This window comes from Diorhabda sublineata, chromosome 11 (genome assembly GCF_026230105.1).
Source record: "Diorhabda sublineata isolate icDioSubl1.1 chromosome 11, icDioSubl1.1, whole genome shotgun sequence".
NCBI classification, from domain to species: Eukaryota; Metazoa; Arthropoda; class Insecta; order Coleoptera; family Chrysomelidae; genus Diorhabda; species Diorhabda sublineata.
This window is the reverse complement of record NC_079484.1, coordinates 13698209-13713481: the sequence shown is the minus strand read 5'-3', so window position 1 is coordinate 13713481 and position 15273 is coordinate 13698209. Positions and strand designations below refer to the sequence as shown.

The following is a 15273-nucleotide window of genomic DNA, read 5'->3' as shown; positions in this document are numbered from 1 at the left end:
TCCGATATTAACCCCAGTCAGAATTTCACACTCGATAATATGATCCCCCAAAGATATAATTCGTACCCTAGCTCAGATACATAGTCCATCTTCGATATCAATATTACGAAGAAGCATAACAATAGCGCCGATTTTTAATTTTAATTGATCTAATTAAGAAGATCGGTGGTCAAGTGAAAATCGTCATCTTCTTCCCTTTTATATTCGTCTACGCTATAGTATACTTTAACCTCATTTTCCAACATCCTATCAAGGATCATTTTATTAATGTCATTAACGGCGGCATTAGTAGGACAGAGAATAGCATGTGTGCCATTTTCTATCGAACTAAAATCGTTTCCATAAACAAAATCAATCAATTGATCGATGTTGGATACACGAAGCATATGAGGAATTTCGATAAGATCGTCCAGTAAAATGCCAGAAATTGTCGAATTAGGATGTAAAGTGACGTATTGAATTTTACCGTCTCCCAAATTCAACAACCATTCGGCGAAAGTTCGATTACCTAATTCTTCGTAATTCTCATCGTAATGTCTAGCTCTCATATTGATACTGAGATGGAAAGTACGAAACGAAGACCAAAGTACGCTCCGTTTTAGACACGCATTCACGATGTCTTATGGCCCCCTATAATTACCGGTAAAGTCTGTCTAAAATCTCCACCGAATAAACAACATTTGCCACCCATCGGTAAAGAACTTTTAGATAGATCTTTTAAATATCTATCGACAGCTTCAATAGCTAATTTAGGGGTCATAGGAGATTCATCCCAAACGATCAAAGCCACTTCATTGAGTATTGCCAGGCTTTGTTCTGATTCCAAAGACAACCCCGGCATGGTTTCAATCGTTATATTAATTGGTAATTTGAAAGCTTTGTGGACTGTAGTACCGCCGATCAATAAATTGGCAGCAATACGGGTCCATGCCACAGCGTGAATAGCTTTCAAAAGACAATTATACAAGAACGTTTTTCCCGTTCCTCCAGGTCCATCGACGTAAAATAAACGATGCTACTTTTAAAATTTTCAGAAAGATCCTTTTTTGATCGACGTTGAGATTCATAGGATCGTACTGAAAATTGTCGTCAATTTGAGATTGATTATTAAGATGACGACGACGCAAAGCTATAGGTAAATCGTTATCGTAATTTACACCATAATCATAATTACGATCGCAGTTAATATCATTATTAATGTCGGGAACACGGTTAAAAGCAGCACCACCTCTATTATTATCGTGGATAGGACGTATACCTAACGCTGCAATAGATAAATTTGGTCTATTTCACTTTAATATTTCGTTTATTTCTTTAAAAGCTTCTTTCTCCGCTCTTTGATACGAGGGACGTTTCAGATTCACGAAATCGTCAATCATATCGTCGGTTTGGAAGAAGACTATAATATCTCAAAAAATGGCATTTTTCAGGAGAGCCATTTAAAGTTTTCATATTGATTGATAATGCTCAGTAGGTAATTTCATATTTCTATGATTCAATAATCAGGAGGAACAATGTGAAATGTCTGCCGTGTTTGGATTATTGCATGTCTAAAAACCTCCCCCTTATCTGCCACTTTCATCCCCTCTTCTTAAATGTGATAGTATTCCCCAAAAAGAAATTCAAATACTTTTGAAGATAATATTTTGTTATAACAGGAGTTTGATAAAAAAAACTAATGAATTAAAAAATTTTTATTGTCTAAATCACAGAAAAACATTGTGTTTCATAATAACATGATTGTTAATTGTTAAATTGTTAATTTTTTTTAACCAAATTGAATTACAAAATCATTGTTTGTTCTCTCCCTGTAGATAAGATTACAATTTATTTTTGCAACTTTAAAATGTTAATGATAACGTTATTATAGACTAGTGTAAGAACCTTGGTAAGATGATGTTAAAGCTCAAAGTTAGTCCTAGAAATAGTTAAATTCAAATTCGTAACACAAAATTCTTGTATAATTTTTTGAATTATTGATTAGTAAGTTGTAAAAAGTAATGAAAACAGACATGTAGAAAAAAATGAATAGTTCAACTACAATAACATAACCTCACTAAAAAAAATAAAATAAATATAAGCAATTATAAGTTATCAAAAAACGTTTTATAATACTGAGGCATGACAGCGACAGATTTTTTAGTCTTAGCAAAAAGAGCCAACAAACCTTTCTTTTTTTTTCTCACTTATTCCCACCTTCTTCTTGTAAGCCCTTTTCAAATGTCCAAATGTACCCTGTTCAGGAATTGAAGAAACACGCTTGCCACCACGCTTTTTCTGCTGCAAAACATCCACGCACATGAATTCCGATTGCGCATACGACGTTTTAACTAGAAGATGTCCAGGGTTTGCCTTGGTTACCTTAACAACGCTCACATCAGCAATGCGAATTGTTTCATTATTCTCGTTTTTAAAAATTTCCTTTATTCCCATGTCCTTCGACAATTCTTTGAAATCGAAAAAATCTTTAAAACCCATTTCATGGACAATGTACGGCTTACCATTCTTTTTAGCTTGCCTGACCAAGCTTCGGCTTGTTCGCACTATGCTAGTGATTTAGTCTAGTAGCAAGTAATTTAGTAGCTAAATTACTCGCTACTGGCCCAAAATCGTTCGCACTTCGCTTTAGTGTTTAGTTTAGTTCCAGTACAGTTTACAAGTGAGTGGTGTCTTGTAAGATGAACAGCCTACAGCGTAATAAAGTGAATCAACTGATTAAGTTAATCTTATCAGCGATTTCAGAAGTGGTAGAAGAGGAAATTTGTGTCATTGGTAAAAAGAAGCTGTGGATAAGAAAATGGATCGATAGAAGAGACAAACTAGGAGCTACTAATTGTCTTCTGAAGGAATTAGCATTGGAAGATCCCAAAGAATACTGCGATAGTTTGAGAATATCTGAAAGTTGTGTAAATTTTCTGTTAATGAAAATTCAATCTCAAATTCAGCGTGAAAATACCCTTTTGAGAAGTGCGATTCCTGCAATTACAAAATTACAAGCAGTTCTATACTTTCTTGCTACTGGATGCAGTTTAAAGACACATACACATGTTTAGACTCGGAAAATCAACTATTTCCGAATTAATCATTGAAGTTTGTGAAGCAATCTATGAATCACTAAAGGAATTTATCAAGGTAAGATTAAATAAATATAGCTAGATACATTATGAAACATTTATTTATTAAGACAATAATTTTCAACATTGTTTGATATAACTTTTTATTATACAATAAATGCTTTGTTTGATTCCATCAATTTTGATTATCGACATTAGCGTTTTGCATTGCTGTAGAAATTAAATCTGACGTAATGGTAACGTTACTCTCAGTTTCGTTGTTGTTTATATGGCCAAATGGAAACATATTTGAGGAAAGCTGATAGTCATCAACATGTTCAGTAAGATGAATAGGTAAAACGGCCGAAATACATTCAGTCGCTCGCTCTTCCAAATTATAGTTATTGGTCTCATTATAATACATTGGAGAATCGCTAGATGGTGATTCTGTAGCATACGACGACTGCGGCGTCCCGGGGATTCCGTTTTGTTCAGATGTAAGGTGCTGACGTCGAATTCTATTTAAATAAAGTTGAATATGTTCTTGTGCTTCTAATGTCGATAGTAAAGGCAAAGATTTCAGTTGAAGACCGACGTGCTTACCGAAGACGTCAAACTCATTTTCTACCACTTTTGAGTTAGTAGAGTTAGCTATTTATTTTAGTTGTCTAACCATGCTGGAGAGCTGGGCAATTTTTTTCTTTTTTGCTGGAGGTGGAGGAGGAGATGTAAATTCTCCACCGCAGTATTATTTTGTTCAGTATCTGTACCATCAGTGTGTGAACTACTGGATGCCTGAAACAAAAAAACCTGTGAGGCACTCATGGGAATGGCCCAGGGGGGAAGCATAGCTTTATTTGGCTTTGATTTTATACGTGCAAAAGCCGAAGTGCATAATGAGATAAACGTAAAAAAAAAATAGAAAATAATGTTATAACGAAGTATTCATATTATTTCATGAAAATACAAAATAAATTGTAGGCAATCGTGTATAATAATTTATTTACAAGTAAAATATTATTTTTTTGATATTCCCTCATGTTCTATGAAAGATACAATTGGTTTATGGTAACTTAAGTATGATACAAATGTCAAATGCCGCACAAGTCATTTTGTTTTCAATTTAACCACTCTGAGAATCCTTTCGGTTATTTAAACAACAGTTTTTTCATTTTGAAACGGTTTTTGATTAAAATTGCTGAAAAAGTAAAAGTGCTAGATTAACATTATACGGGAACGAAATGTAGCTGGGCTCTTCCTGTTTAAAACCTTATGCCAACAAAAATCGTAGCTCGTTCCGTCAAAGAGTTACAAGGAAAAGAATGGGTGAAAACATCAAATCGCGTCGTCCGATAGTGTCTCAGAGACTGCGCAATGCGCCGCGCGGTCCCCACTCCTGTTATTATTGTATATTATTGCATTTTCATCCACTTCTACGATATGTTCCAAGTTTCAAATCTCTAGCTCATTTCAAAATTATCGTCGTCTCGCTATTTTCGTCTGGCTCGTTTTTTCTGCCTTCATTCCTCTTCCCGCGAGGTCCAAAGCCTCCGATAAAAATGCTATGCTTCCAAAAATTTTATTAGCATCAAAGTATTCATGATTTTTTTTTCAGATTCCTACTACTACTACCTGGAAAAAAATTGAAAATGGTTTTCGAGAACAGTGCAACTTTCCAGGATGCTGTGGAGCAATCGACGGCAAACACGTCGTCATTAAGGCACCCCCTGAGTCAGGAAGTTTATACTATAATTTCAAAGAGACAAACAGCATTGTCTTAATGGCTGTTGTAGATGATAAATATTGCTTTAGTTATATAGACGTTGGGTGTAATGGAAGGGTTTCTGATGGAGGCGTATTTCGTAACTGCAGTTTGTACCAAGAATTAGAAAACGGTGTTCTACCAGAGGGTCATGTCCTAGTTGGCGATAATGCATTTCCCTTGAAAGAATATTTATTAAAACCTTTTCCAGGAAATCGATTAACACTACAGCAAAAAATTTTAATTATCGTTTATCTCGGGCTAGAAGAATAGTGGAAAATGCGACAAACCAAATCACAGAACAAACAGTATGAATACACAGTAGATACAGAAAATTATGAAGCAGGAGCTGTCCTTCCTGGTAATTGGAGAAATGAACCTCGGAATGCAACCGCTACCAATTTCTTTAAGTAACCGTTCATCCCAAAGATCTATAGATCGTCGGGAAAAATATGCAAATTATTTTGTCGGAAGCGGATCTGTCCCTTGGCAGGCGCGAATGATACATTGAAAATTAGCAGCCCACCAACACCAGAGTTTAAAAATATTGTATTGCACTGCAATAAAATAATAGGTATGAGTAGATAAGTAGGTACGTACCAGATTACTTTCACTTAGTGTCATCAGTGAGGTTAAGTTTCGCAAGGATGCATCCAATGTGTGTCAGTCCCAACGCCTGAATTTTTGGAGTCCTTTATTTTTTTTGCTACTCGCCCGAGAAGAATAGAGTAAAATGGATCGACTAAACTAAATTCATTACTAAACTACTCGACTAAATTTTTAGTGTTCAGACACATTAAGTTAATAAATTACTTACTACTAGACTAAATCATTAGCATAGTGCGAAAAAGGCCTAAATACTGCTCTGGTACGTAGATGGGAGCTCTTTTTTTAAACTACCTGATTGACCGTTCAATTACAGAATGAATGTGATCCCCTTCATTTTGCGTGTGCCCGGCTACAAGAAATTTGTGCGTGATGGAATTTATATTTTCCAAAACTGAAACAGCATTGATATACAAAGCAAAAATATACCGATTTTTGTTTTTCCCCACACAATTATCTGAGTAGAAAATAATATCTATTTTTCCAGTCGCTTTTTCGTTACAAGTTTGCAAATAGGACCAAACGCAGGAACCTATTTCAATGGCCTCCTTGTTTGCAAGACCTTCATGCCACATGTAGCAGAAAGCGTCAGTCGTTTTCAATTCATAAATTGATAGATTGTGAACGTTCAATTTTGATACATAATAAAATGAAGAGGAATCACCTTGTGGGCATGGAAGAGCTGCTTGTAAATCGCATACTGCCACGACAGCATTGGGCGATTCCTTGTCAGTTGACTTCTCAATTCTTGCTAGATCTTTCTCTTGTATGTGTTTGTTATAGTCTTCCAGCAGGTTTTGTTTCTCTTCTTCTGTGCAATTTCGAAAACCTTCACAATAGTCACAAGCGTCTTTTTTGGGAACGAAAAGGAGATATTAAACTCCTCCTTGAAAATCTTATAACACATCAGGTAATTGACATGTGGCTTCTTCACTTCACATAACTCCAAATAATCTCGATGAAGTTCTCTCACAGTTTTCCCTCCTTCTATATATTCCATCTTTGATTTAGACCGGCAGTAATGACTTTCCATTCGGGGGATAGAGCGAATGTGATTTCTAACTTCATCTTTAATGGTGTCAGAAAGAGCCTGATGGTTATTATGTTTTCCTCGCTTTTCAGGTTGAATTACACCAGCCACTGATGAACTCTTTTTCTTTAAAGCAGTCTGAATCACTTGCGAATTAATTCCCAATGTTGCCATGAAAAAATATTTGCAAACACGAATTTTTTCTCCTGATGAAAACGTAAAATAAAAGGCGTTGTTTAGACCACGACTTTTTTGTTGTTGTGTAGGGTATCTATATTTCGGATTTATCCTATCTATGCAAGATACTATGAACATCGTTTGTTGTTGCAAATCTGCCATTGCCCAGTACTCTCTGAAGAGTGTCTGTCGTTGTTCATCTGATATCTTATTCGCACATATTTTTTTTTGTGGGTGGGAAAATCTTCTAAAGATGCCTGGGAACATGCCCAGGTGTGCCGGATTCGTCCGTTATCCAGACGCCTACCTGCTAAAAACCCACCCTCTTCTCCGCTGACGCGAGCGGTACCGCGCTCAGCGAGCATCGCTTCACCCACGTCAGCTTTGCCCTATTCTCCTTTTCTTTCTCCTGTGAAAAAAAAAATAAAAGAAAAAAAAACAAAATGAACAAAAAATAAATAAATGAATAAAATAAATAAGAAATTTATCCTAGTTGTATAAATAAAATTATTGTATAAATAAAATAAAATTAGAAAGCTATAATGTTAGGTAAAAACAGTAGGGCCGAGTAAGGGACTTAACATAACTTATAAATAAAAAAAAAATCCTACCACTATTGTATAAATAAAATTTAAAATTGCTGTATAAATAAAACTTGAATAAAATAAATAAATACTAAATAACTAAAAAATAGGACTACATGAACTGTATAAATAAAAATTCTCTTACCCTAAATGTATAAATAAAATGTTAAAATTGTTGTATATATAAAATTTAAATAAAATAAGACTACCTGAAAAAACTTAACCTAGCTGTATAAATAAAATTCTCTAACCCTAAATGTATAAATAAAATGTAAAATTTTGTATAAATAAAATATATAACTAAATGAATAAAACTGTATAAATAAAAAGAAACTTTCCAACACTAGGTGTATAAATAAAATGTAAAAATTTGTATAAATAAAATAAACTAATAGATAATTAAAATTATTGTATAAATAAAAAAGGACACATACATGGAATAAATAAATAAATAGGTAATTAAAAATTTTTATAAATTAGAAAAACACATTTAAAATACTTCTAAACATAATTCAACCGTCACGTTCTCTATCCTCTTTCTCTTTAGCCTTCATTAGTCCCGTCACAATTTCAATTATCTGGTCGTAGACTTTTTTTTGCTCAATGGCAGCCTTCATAACGGCCGCACAGTCAAAGTCGCCTCCCTCCTCCTTGGACATTTCTGTGGACTCGGCACTCCAATATCACGTGACGCGGGTCCTCTGTCACACCGCAGCTGGGGCATAGATCATCTCTAGTTTTTTTTATCCCATGTGTGTATTTTTTGAACGACCCATGCCCCGTTAGAAACTGTAAAATAGTAGTTGGTTCTGCGGTGTGCACATTTGAACCAGCTTTTCACGTCCGGTATTAAAGTCCTCGTCCACGCGGCTTTGACCTCTTCCTCTTGCCATTCTTGCTGCCATTTGTCCAAACTGACTTCCCTTTCCAATTCTTTTATTTTTTTCTATATTTTCATTGTCAGTTTGGACCCTTTCGTATATCCTGACCCTCTCCTCCACTAATATATGAATAGGGACAGCATCCGCTATCACCTGCAGTGCGATAGCCGATACCGTTCTATACGCGCTGCATACCCGAAGCAGCGGTTTCCTTTGAGCCTTTGTGTACTGCTTTTTATATTAATTTTTTTTCATGACTTCCGCCCATACCGGGGCCCCTTATAGGAGGATGGAGTGTATAGCCTCCAAAGTAACTCTCCTCCTTTGGCTACCGAGCCCACCTACGTTTGGTAGCATTTTCTGCAGGGCGGAAGTCCTTTCCTCCGCTTTCATTACCGCTGCTTCTACGTGCTTCGAGAAGGTCATTCTATCATCAAAAGTCACTCCCAGATACTTAATTGTTTTTTAGGAGTAATGATTTGGCCTCCGAGACCAAATTTTATTTGGTCCCGGGTCCCTCTAGGTCCCCTTAACACAATAATCTCCGTCTTATCTACTGCTAATCGTAGGTCCATCTGCTCAATCCAGCATTTTATTCTGTCCATGTTTTTGTTTACTATATTAACGATGCCCCAATTCATATCGCTTTCCGCTAGTATTGCCAGGTCGGTATTTTGAGTACCGTATAGTATGTTCCATAGGGTCGGTCCCAACACCGACCCTTGGGGTATCCCTGCGGTTAACTGTATTTGTTGCCTTCTCGATACGCATACTCTTCTTTCAGTCAGGTAGTCCTTTACTATGTTGACTAGGTATACTGGGGTCTCTATTTTATTTAGTTCCTGTATTATGAGTCCCCAGTTTGCCGAATTGAATGCATTTTTTATGTCTAGCATTACTAGGACTACCCACCTTTTTTTGGAAGCTTTCGCCGCATCGTGTACCCACTTTGCGGCGTCAACTGCTGATCGACCTCTGCGGAAGCCGTATTGCTGTTTGGAGAGAGCTGTTTTGCTGTCCAGGAAATTTTCTAATCGCATTTTTATTAGAATTTCGTAGTATTTTCCCAGGCAGTCTAACAAACATACCGGCCTATAAGAGGCCAGCGAATCGGGGGGTTTCTCAGATTTGAGTAACAAAACCAAGTTCGCTATTTTCAGTTCCTTGGGAAACTCTTGCCTACACAGTAGTTCGTTAAAGACGGTTTTTAATCCCGCTTCTAGTAAATCGGGCAACGAGGCAATCCTCCCTCAGCTTCTCTATCTCGTCGTTCCACCAATATGGCACGTGCCGATTCTTATTATTATTGTTTGTTTTTTTATTTTTCCTATTCATTGTTATTGATTTGACAGCTGACTGAAGTGTGTCATAGTTCATCACCTCACCTTCCTGTATTTTCTTATTTATTTCGTTTATTACTTCTTTGATGTCTATTTTGTTTTTATTATTTATAAAGTTCATTTTTTTGGTTTTGATTTTTATTTCGAAGGTGATGAACCTGTGGTGGGTAAACACCTGATCCTCGAGGACATCCCAGTTTGCGATTTTCCTGGACGACCCCTCACTAGCAAGAGTCACGTCACTGTGACTCCTGCTAGCGCCTCTTACGAAAGTTGGTTCTCCTTTATTTATACATATTATATTGAGTTGGACCATCCTGTCATCCCATAGGTCGCCCCTCTCATCATTGATTGGGAAACCCCACTGGGACGATTTCGCGTTGATGTCCCCAACGATCAAGTGATTTCTTTGTTTGATGGCGGCGTTCATTATGTTTTTTACTTTTTTCCTGTATTCTGTGACAGGGATGTTGGGGGATATATAACAGGCCACTATCGCAGTTTCGCTGTTAAGCTCTACCACGATGTGGCCCGACTCTCGAATGATTTTCCGTACCCCAACATCCCTGTTTCTAAAGAACACCGCCACATCCTTACTTTTGTCCTGTGCCCACCCGCATCCCTCAGTCAGTTTCTTGTTTGGTTGGGAAACAACGAGAAGATCCGCTTCGAGCTCTGCAGCTTTCACGTGGGTTAGGTCATGCGCTAGCCTGGCCCTCCCCACGTTAATCTGCAAAACCCTGATGCCGTCCTTGTAGTTGTTAAGGGCTATATTTTTATCCTAAAATGACGATTGTATACCTAACCTGACCTAACCTAGCCTATTTCTAACCCTAACTCCTTTCATACACGGCTCCCCTATATTTCGGACAGTCCATTGTATCTGTCCAATGACCCTTTTCTTCGCATGAGAGACAGTACGCTTCATTTTTGCATTCTTGGGCCCTGTGCCCTTCCTTAAAGCAATTAAAACAACTTCCACTCCTATCCTTACCCTTACAGGAGTATGTGTTGTGCCCGTATTCCAGGCATCTATAGCACCTTAGGGGGATGAATCTTTCTTTTATGGTACATAGTTGCCAGTGTACTCTTATTTTATTCGTGGCCCTTACCACAGCCGCCCTTTCTTCTCTCACCGCGACTGTGGCTGTTTGGCCTCCCCCCCTGCTGTCCCTCATGCTTCTTATATTTATGTCATCGTCCTTGAGGCCGGTCCACTCACAGATGGCCGTCTTAAGCTCTTGTGAGTTTATCGACGGGTCCACCTCCATTACCGTAAAGACGGCCTCTCTCCTTTTTATTGTCATTGTCATGTCCCCCATTTTTTCTGTTAGGGCACCTTTCAGCTGCCCCCTGTCCCTTGAGTTTAACCAGGAGGTCCCCCCCCGGTTTTCTTTACCGCCTCTACCTTAATGCCCAGTTCGTCAACTTTAATGTTGGATTTCATGTTCCTTAGAACCTCCGTGTACTTAAGGGAGCCGGTTTTGATGAAGAATGATTCTCCCCCCGTACCCCCATTATTTACTGCTTCACCAGCTCTAGATATAATTTTGTATTTAATTTTTTTTTCCTATTTAGGAATTCTATTATTTTTCTGATTACTGTTTTATCTAATCCCTCCCCTATTACAATAGCCACTTCCTTTTCGGCCCCACTGTTTATTTCCTCCGATATTTGTTGACAAATGTTAAATGTTTCCCCCCTCCCCTCTTCTTCGTCACTTACCTTTGCAATATGGTTGTACCATCTTATTTCATTTTTTTTGTTTTAATTTTATTTTCGATGGTTTCCCACTCCCCCTTACCCAGTTCTTCCCATACCGTCCAAATTTCTTCTTTCGTTCTTCTTATTGTGTCCGCTGTTTCTCCGTTGTTACCCAGCTTTCCTAGAATTACGCATGTTTCCCTCCGCTTCAGCGCTTCTACTACGCTACTCTCATGCCATACTGTCTTGGAGTAGACTTCCTCCTCCCATTCCTCTTTTGCCAGACTGGCCCATTCCTCGAATTTTCCCTCTGCGTTAATTAGTGCTTCCTTTAATTTCTCTGTTCTTTTTTTTCCTTATTTTTTCTTCTTCTTTTTTGCATTTTGATTTTGCTTTATCTTCAATTATTTCCTTGAGTTCTTTTATTTTTCCTAGTACGTTTTTCTCCGTCGTCATATTTTCAATTTCAACCAATTTTTCTATTAACTTTTCCTCCCATATCTCCCCATCCCCCTTCCTTTCCTTTTCCTCTTCCTTCTTCTCTTCTTTTTTTTCTTTCTTTGTTTCGCTTTCTTCAATCTTACTTTCTTCCCTTACCTTTTTTTTTACTTTTTTTCCCTTTCACCTCCTCAAACATAATTTTTCTCAGGATGTCTCCCTCACTAGTATCTGTGGTGGACGTATCCGCTTTTTCTTCTTCTTCTTCGATTATGGTTGATTGTTGTGTTACCAGGTCCTTACTCCTGTTAACTTTTTTATTCTTCTTCTGCCTTAGTATTAACTCCTCTTCGAACTTCCGCCTTTCCTCTTCCTCCTCCTTCTTACCTCTTCCTCTACTGTTCTTCTCTTCTCCTCTACCTTATATCCTAGTTTTTGTTTTTGTGATTTTAATTTAAGTGTTCCATATGGTTCCCACGAGTTGGGTCGAAAGAATGTCCGGCGGGGCAGTGCGCCCTTACCCCGCTAAGGCTAAAATACTCTGGGGGGCACACGTTCAAGACTGACTCCGCGCAGCCATTCATCCCGTAGCCACGGTAGCTCACAACGTAGGATTACGGATTCTTTTCTCGAGGTTTACTCCTCTATGTCTTTTTGGTCTGCGGGCAATTATTGGGGAACGGCATTTGTTCCTTATTCATCACCTATCCGAGAAGGTTGGTCGGTCGTGTTTCCTCTTACAAATGGTTGAGCGACTCATGACCGACCACTCCTTTCGGAGACACCCTATGAGCCATTGGGACGCGTCGTGTCGGGTAGACCAAACCCCATTCCAGGGAACTCGTGTTGAGGATTTGGGCTGAATCAGTTCCTGCCTCCTCAACCCGACCTTCCTGAGCACGATATTGCGGTTTTCGATTGGATGGAATTTCAATTTCTTTAGAAAGGTGTTTATTACTTCTAAAGTATCGCTTTGTTTTTCGCAGTAGTCAGAACTAGCTAACGAATTAATCTCACTCACGCATCCGACGCGGCAATGGGTCGATCACTCCACATTACATTCGCACATATTAAACGGCATTTTTCAACATCACAAGGTGGGCGCATGGTTTTGGCCTTTCTGGTTACCAATGTTCGATCTTTTGTACCACCTGCAAGAGTTGTGGTTTTTATTGAAGAATAAGATTGACCACTATTCCTCATTGTTTTTGCAATGTTTTTCATCCATTGACCGGGATTACGTTTTACTCTTCGAACATTTTCTCGTGGATGATGAACGTTTTTGACAAAACGATGTTTCTTCTTGTTACCTGCGTTGTACTGTTTCACACCTTCATCTAGAGAGCCAGAGCTAGAGGATGAAGAACTACTATTTGAAGAATAATTTGGGTCTTCGTTAGTATCATCTACAGAACTTAGGGAAGAATTACTTGAGCTATTACAAGATGAACATGTCGAGCACGAAGAAGACGAGGAACTTGATAAGCTTCTGTTTTTGATCTGCTTCGCTTCGTCAACACTGGGGATAGGGGAATTGTTTTTTTGTTGGGAGCTGTTGCTTACCTCTGTAGGATTAATTAGCGCTTGGATTATTCTCCTTTTCAGATTCAAGATCAGGTAAAAAATGTTACTCTTTGCTTTTTTGATCGTAGGGATTGCTGTGTCATCCTCAGTAATGCGTTTTCCGTAGCCGCATGTTGTGGGTCGATTCACAACTTCTTGATGACTGTTGTCGTCAATAGGAAATGGTGGTTTCACATTCTCATTTTCTATATTTTTGACGGAAGGACAGTCATGAACTTGATCATAATTTTTTCTCACCAAACTGACGAGGTAGTGTCCGCGGCTTCCCTTCATTTCCTGAAAAAAGTACCAATATTTGCTTACTGGGGTGAAGATTAAAGTAATCCTAAAATTATGTTATGTTATTTGTTAATTTTTAATTTGGGGACTCCTAGGTACGTGCATTTATATCATTACAACATTGGAATCCCATTTCTAAAAAAAAAAAAAAAATTGAAAAAAATACAGCAGAGTCGCGCTAATCCGAAAATCCGGTTAATACGAACACTATTTACTTGTGGAGAGAAAAAAATGCGTCTAAACCTAATAAAATTTTGTTTCAAACAGTTCAAAAAAGCAATTTTCAATGTTAAAGGACGAAAAGAAAAGATGTTTTATCGTGGATTATTGTTGTGAAAATAAGGAAAGTAAAAAAAATACGGCTACAAAATACAAAAAACTGTACGGAACGTTAAAGAGTTATACTTAATTATGTAAATTACAACTATTATGTAGTGTATAAATTTAAGTAATCTTAACGTGTTTAGTGAGAAAATTCGTTAGTCACAAATAAAATACGTTAGTTTCATGTTAGTACACTAAAATGGCAAAAATTCGAAAATAAATGATTGTTTCTCCTTGAAAATACGAATTCATTTGAGATGTAAACATAGTAAAATTTTATAGCTGAAAATACGGAACAATAGAACATAGAATGAAACCAAAGAAAAAACAGTTCTCAGTAGCTTACAAGAATTGCTAATCTGGATTCATTCAGAGAGGAGAAAAAAAACTACGTTACTGACTCATTCTCGAGTACAGTCAATATTACAGAATCATGTTTTCATTGAGTTATTGCCCGATGTTCACGTATTGTCGGTTAATGAAAAATTTTCGTAATATGAACAGGGTTTGATTCCAATTTGTTCGAGACTCTAATATAATAATTTTTAAAAGATTATCTATAACTTTTATGCAAGACTGTCAAATTTTGACTTACAATTAGATAACGACCTGAAATATTTTGTTTAAAACTATAACAACACTGGACTTAAGTATTTATCTTAAAATTGAGTAACATTCGTTTATGAAAGAGTGTAATATGTCAAAATGTAATAATATTGCACAAAAAATAGTAGTTAGCAGACTGCTTACCTTTTTCGGGAAGACAGTTATATTTTGGTTTGTAATAGTTTTGCTCAGAAAAGTGCGATGAAACTCTTTTCTTCACTGTCCACTTTTTGAGATATAATAGTCTTTCACAAAACAAATGAACTTTCTGAAGCGACTTGCTAACTGAAATGTAATGGTCTTTCTCAAAACTTGTCAAAAGGGAGGGGAGATGTCATAGTTTCAAGCAGAGCGCCCAGGCGGTTTGCATAAAAGTACAAGTTAGAAAAGTGTTCCACATAATTTCTCACACGATTTTGAGTTATTCTATCGATAAAACATAAAAATCACATTTTTGAGATGTAACAGACTTCTTCCAAACCGACGATATATTAACAGAATTGATGTCAAATGGCGTTGTATTCCGTAAAACCCTCATCGATTGTGATACAACAGTAGAGTGCAAATAGCTTACGCATTTTACGTGGGTGCTGCTTTAGAACGGCTTCCCTCATAGCTCGTTCGAATTCTTCGGTTCAACGAATATAATTTTTTCTACGGCATGCTTCTTCAAAAGTGTAGTCGTACCGTCATTATCAATTTTTTTTAAATCATCATACGTTATCGCTCCTTTGGTTCGTAATAAGAGCAGTCGGAGGAAAAAAGTTCCATTTGGCCCGGGAGCGGCGATATATCAATCATACAGCCGATCTGCTTACTTACTTGACGCCTGGATTGCCATTTGCATTCTTTATTATTCCAGGTGTAATATCGTAATATTGAGGAATATCGTGATACAAGTACGA

At 37.3% G+C, this 15273-nt stretch overlaps 1 pseudogene; it reads left to right on the top strand.

The window, feature by feature from the left end:
• The first annotated feature begins 2678 nt into the window (after positions 1-2678).
• LOC130450461 (putative nuclease HARBI1) lies at positions 2679-5088 on the top strand (annotated as a pseudogene).
• Positions 5089-15273: the final 10185 nt, after the last annotated feature.